This window comes from Dromiciops gliroides, chromosome 3 (genome assembly GCF_019393635.1).
Source record: "Dromiciops gliroides isolate mDroGli1 chromosome 3, mDroGli1.pri, whole genome shotgun sequence".
Classification (NCBI taxonomy): Eukaryota; Metazoa; Chordata; class Mammalia; order Microbiotheria; family Microbiotheriidae; genus Dromiciops; species Dromiciops gliroides.
In genome coordinates, this window is record NC_057863.1 from 491,894,579 (window position 1) to 491,900,659 (window position 6,081).

The window sequence follows — 6,081 nt, forward strand, 5'->3', positions numbered from 1 at the left end:
ATGTGTTGTAGTTTCAATCCAAAATATTCCCAGTGTTACCTAGTACTAAGCTTAAATGTGAGGCCCTGCAGAGCAAGAGAATTCAGATTGTGTTTTTTGCCCTTCATATACTGACAGAGTATGACCCATGTATAACCTGTATCACATTGCTTACCTTCTTTATGGAGGGTGGGAGGGGAAGGAAAAAGGGAGAGAATTTGGAAATCAAAATTTAAAAAAATGTTTAAAATTGCTTTTACATGTAATGCGGAGGAGGAATAAAATATTAAACTATCAAAACCACAAAAAAAAAATCTATGTGATCCTGCTGTCTTCTGTTGTGCTAGCAAGCTTTAGGATCAAGTCACTGGTACCCCATCTGAATGTTAAAATTGTTTTTAGATGTAATTGGGGGAAAAATAAAATATTAAATCATCAACACCCCCCCCACAACACACACATACATACAACATTTCTGTGACTGCTGTTTTCTGGAAGACTAGCAAGCTCCAGAATCAAGTCACTGGTACCCCACCTCCTACAGATTGCTGGCTATCCCCATTTCCTTATAGTCTAAATATATCACATTTACCTTGGCTTATGGAAGAGGGCACAAGCCTTCTTCCGGGACAACTCCTTGATAATAGTAACTATTCTTTTTAGGGGGTTTAAATAGTTGCTTTTAAACCACTAAGCACTATAGGAAAATGTGGGAGGATATGGTGATAAACAAAGGGCAGTTACTGAAGTAACTTGTGGATGTGGATCATTCCAATCAATATTGCTCTTCAACAGGGGTGGACTCTGAGTCTTTGCCAGCTCTTCTTTCTACTCTGTGGCTGACCCCTGCTTCTTCTAAATCCAGGGTTCTTAACCTGGGCTCTGGGAATTTGGCATATATATGTGTGTGTGTGTGTGTGTGTGTGTGTGTGTGTGTGTGTGTGTGTGTGTGTGTGTGCGCGCGTGCATGTGTGTGTGTGTGTGTGTGTGTGTATGTATTTCAAATACAATTCAAAAATTGAAATTCAATATAATAGGTTTTGTTTTTAACCCAACATATTATATTCCATCCATTTCAAACATTATTCTGAGGAACCTGTAGGCTTCACCAAAATGCTAAAGGAGTCCATGACACATCTCTTCTAAATCTTGTCTCAGAGTCCGCCAGCTAGATGCTATCTTAGGTTTTAGTTTCCAGTCATTGGTCTCATTTGGCAGAAATGAGCATCTCAACTTTTCTAGAATGCATTTTTTCAAACTCTAGCCCTGGATATGCATATGGAAACTCCTCAACATACTTCCCTTTTTATTCCCAACCACCAAATTCATCCCCATCTAAATAAGGTCTTCTCCCTTGGCAGGGCTGAGCATTGGGGGATAGATAGAACCTCAAATGAAGGATATTCTTCTTTCTCTGGCATCCCCAAAATTATCCCCTTTGAGCTATCCACTTTAATTTGGCATATTCATAAGAGTAATCATAGCTAACATTGAAATCATATTTTAATATTTATAAAGTACTCCATACCCATATGTCATTTGATCCTCACAATAGCTTTATGAAGTAGATTCTATTATGATGCTCATCTTACAGATTAAGAAACTGAGACAGGAAGAGATGTTAAGTCAATTGCCTATGGTCACAAAGTAGTATATGAAACAGGAGTCAAACTCAGGTTTCCATGACTCTAAATCTATCCCTCCATCCATTATGCCACCTGGTTTTCTCCATCTATCCAGCTTAACGATTTTCCTGAAGATATTAAGGCCCTAGTTTTGGACCTACTTCTTACCTTTGGATGTGCACTCTGTAGCAGTCTAGACAGCTTCAGCTGGTATTATTCTTGGTGTCAAGTAGCTTCCCAAATTTGTGGTCCTAAGTTTTTATTTACATTTTCTTCTTTGGGGAGGACATGAGTACTCCATATCTCCCTTGGGACCATTTCCTCTAAGCCACCATCTTTCCCTCCAATAGAATATAAGCCTCTTGAGGGCAAGCGTAATTGTGCTTTTATCTTTTTTTTTTTTTTTTGGTGAGGCAATTGGGGTTAAGTGACTTGCCCAGGGCCACACAGCTAGTAAGTGATAAGTGTCTGAGGTCAGATTTGAACTCAGGTCCTCCTGAATCCAGGGCCAGTGCTCTATCCACTGTGCCACCTAGCTGCCCCTGTGCTTTTATCTTTATATTCTTTTACCCCTGGTACAGTTGCTGGCACATTGTGAGCACTTAATGAATGCCTATTGAAAGACCTGCATAGTACAATTGGTTTCTGAGGTTTCTAAGGTCCCTTCTTTCTGGCTCTTATTTCTGAAGGCAGGAAAAAAAAATGACTCAGAATGTGGCTTCCTTGAGCTAATCTGTAGGAAAATAAGTAGTTTTCCCTGCAATTCCAAGACCAGTGGACCCTACAGGAAAGTATATCTGGTAATGGAGTTATCTAAAACTGGGAGTAAGGAGCTGGTGACTCTCTAGTGAGTCAGACAAGCTCATAGCTGATTTCCACAAGACTTCTTATACTCTAGACTCCACCATGGAATGAGGAACCAGAAAATAAAGAAGAAAAAAATTCTCTAGCTCAAGGCACAGCCCTGGGAATCTTTCCAGCCAATTATTCCATTTTCTGTGGGAAACATTTCCTGAAGGTGTAAATTGAAAATAAACATTTGCCCTAAATGGCAGCAATCTACAAGCAATGAAGGAGAGCATTTATAACTTGGAACATCCAAAAATTTCCTTTAAACTCCTGTTGGCACCTTTTAAGCATTTTAACAAAGTACCATCAAGAGACTAAAAAGTACATTTTGCTTCCATCAAGTCTTGTTACAATTGGTATATTACATCAGAGATAAACCACTTAATAATCTGAGTGGAACATTGCTACAGGTTCCTGAGTGTGTCTCTTGGTTAGAAAAAAACCATGATTTTGAGGGGTACAATGTATTCAGATTGCAGAAGCATTACTTCTCTGCAGACATCTCAGTGCAGGTTTGGAGTTGTTGTCTGACATCCATGGGGCTATGGTGCCTACTTAGAAAGTGATTTACTCAGAGAGATATGGAAATACTAGCACAGTTGACAGTCAATGGAAGAGGAGAACATCCCAATGTCCTGTGGGAGAAAATGCTAAAGAAAGGCAAATCTGTGGCTTTGGAACTCCATCCTATATTTAGAGTGAGATTGTGGTTTGGGTTTTCTTTCTGGCAATTCTAAAGGGTTTCATAGTCATGGACCACACACTATTGTGCACATCTCAATGGGTTTTCTCTTTTTATTTCAATCAGAGATCAGATGCCTAAGAAAAAAGGCTCAGGATGAAAGTTGAGGATCAAATAAGCAGCTAAGGAGACAGAGAAAGAACCCAGGGGCTTGGAGCTCTCTTTTCTTCTGCTCTCAGTTCAGTACCAGACCCCCTGGCCTAGTGCTTCTCCAGAGATGGAGAATTCTTCAGATAAACTCATCTCCCTTTCAGGACACACACACACACACACACACACACACACACATATACACACATGTATACACACACATCATACTTCTCCACTAGAATTTTGGGTTAACCTCCTCCCAACTAAGACCCTATTATCCACAGTCATATCCTCCCTTAATTTCATTTGAATGCAATTTCATATATCAACCAATTGATTAGTTTGGGGATATTGGTTCCTTGAGCTTCCTCTCCCAGAATACCTACCAAATGCCTATTGGTAGTAAGAACTGGCTGAGGATGAGTTGTATCTGGGCACTGAAGGGGAGGGACTATATGCATGCCCAAGGATGTCCCGCTAGCTATATTCCTAAACATAATATGTCCATTTTAAGATTACCCATTGTTTCATATTAACTCTTATCTGCAAGTTTTCTAATCATTCATTGGCTTCTCAGAGAGGTGGTAATACTAGAGTGATCATCATAGGAATAATTCTATGATAAGAAGGCCTTCCATATCTTGTCATTGAACTTTTCCCACCCATGCAGATGGAAAAAATGAGTTACAATTTATCCTTCTCCAAAACATGGCAATCTCTTAGGCCAATCTGAAAAAAAGAAATGTTTGCACTAAATAGAAATCCAATGTCTAGCTCCTTCTGTCCTTAAGAGCCCCTTATTGCCTATTCCTGATGGAGACCTTGGTCTTTCTGTCACTTTATTCATTCAAGCAACATTATAAAGAACTTGAAGAGTATAGTGTAGAGTGCTGGAGGAAATATACAATGCTACATGACAATAAGTTCATGAGAAAGGTGTTCTGAGGTCTTAGTGGGGAGGTCTTTACTAACAATGGGGGGAATCAGGGAGGGTTTCCTGGCAGAGGTGGCATCTGAGCTGGGCTTTGAAGGATGGATTAAAATCTAAGCAATAAACTAAGAAAGGAAGATATTTCAAGCAAAGGGAAAGTGTTCAGGAATATGTTTAGCTGGCAGGTATTTGTGTAATTTGGTTTTGAGCAGAGATACTTGGAGGGGGATAATATAGCATTGCAAAAGTAGGGCAGCATCACATTGAGGAAGTCTTAGTATGCCAGGAAAAGGAACTTGCTTGACTTAGAAGGTATAGGGAACCAAAGAAGTTTTTTTGAGCAAAGGTGTTGTGTGACCAGATCTACAGATAAAGATTTTATTTTCCAAAATGAAGGCTATGGGGGCGGCTAGGTGGTGCAGTGGATAAAGCACCGGCCCTGGATTCAGGAGTATCTGAGTTCAAATCCAGCCTCAGACACTTGACACTTAGTAGCTGTGTGGCCTGGGCAAGTCACTTAACTCCCATTGCCCTGCAAAAAACCAAAACAAAACAAAACAAAATGAAGGCTAGATTGGAGGGAGATAGAGTACAGGCAGGAGGGAGGGTCTGTTATGAGGCTCTTTTCCTGACAAGTAATGGGGATCTGTACCCTGATGATGGGAGTGAGCTTAGAAAGGAGGGAACAGGTGCAAGAGATATTCTAGAGGTCAAAAACATTAGGACTTGGTAACTGATTGGACATGAAATGTGGGGCAGAGGGAAGAGGCCAAGATAAGCTCCAAACTTTGAATAGCATGATACAGAAACTGGCTTTGGAGTCAGAGTATCATGCATCCTATCCCACCTTTGCTGCCTAGCACTTGTATGACCTTGGGTGAATCATTTAACTTCCCTTATCCATTAAATGAAGTGGCTAAACCAAATGGCCTCTGAGGACTCTCCCAGCTCCAGATCTAGATCTAGAAACAAGTGACACTGAGAGGTATAACAGACAGAAACCATGAAGTCAGAAGAAGAAAGAGGCTTAGAGAGAAAAATAATAAACCCAGTTTTGGACATGAAGCTTCATGGGTGTCAATGAGACATCCAAGTAGTCAGGTCCTATAGGTATCTGGGGATGTGGAACTAGAACTCCAAAGAGAGGTTAGAACTCTAGAAATATACGTTCGGGAGGCATCTATTGGGAAGTGGCTATTGAAACCACGTTGGCAAATGACACTGACAACAGATAAAGTATAGAAAGAGAAGAAAAGAGGGTCAAAAATAGACTCAGAGAGAGCAGCATTAAGGGGGCACAAAGAGAGTAAGGAGACAGAGATGGAGCTGTTAAGTACCATTATAAAACACCTCCTTCCCCCTGATCACAGCACAGTATTCTTTATGATGAGGAATCGGCATAACAGGAGAGTCCAGATGCTCACATATACATGTGTGCTTATGATCCCAACTGTAAATTCCATAGAATTCATGGCACACTTTGCTGAAAATCAGAGCACATAGTGTGCCAATGAATACCTTTTGAGAACTGCTTATTTAGAGAGTCAGGGAAGGGAGCTAAGAAAATGGAGTGTGTCTAAAGCCAAGGGAGGAAAGAATCCAATGATAAGGAGTGGTCAATAATGTCAAAAGAGAGAGGCAGATGAGGATTGGGGGGAAAAGGACACTGAATACAGTGGTTGGGCGATGATTGCTGAACACTGAACAAAGTTTCAGTAGTAAGGGAGAAAGGAGGGTTATGAGAGTGGAATTGTGAATTCAGAAGGGTTTAGAAAAGATTGGTCATGAGAGTTATCAGATATAATCAACTTCTTTGAGAAGTTTAGTAGCAAAATGGAGGGAAGAAATGGAACAATGTTTAAATA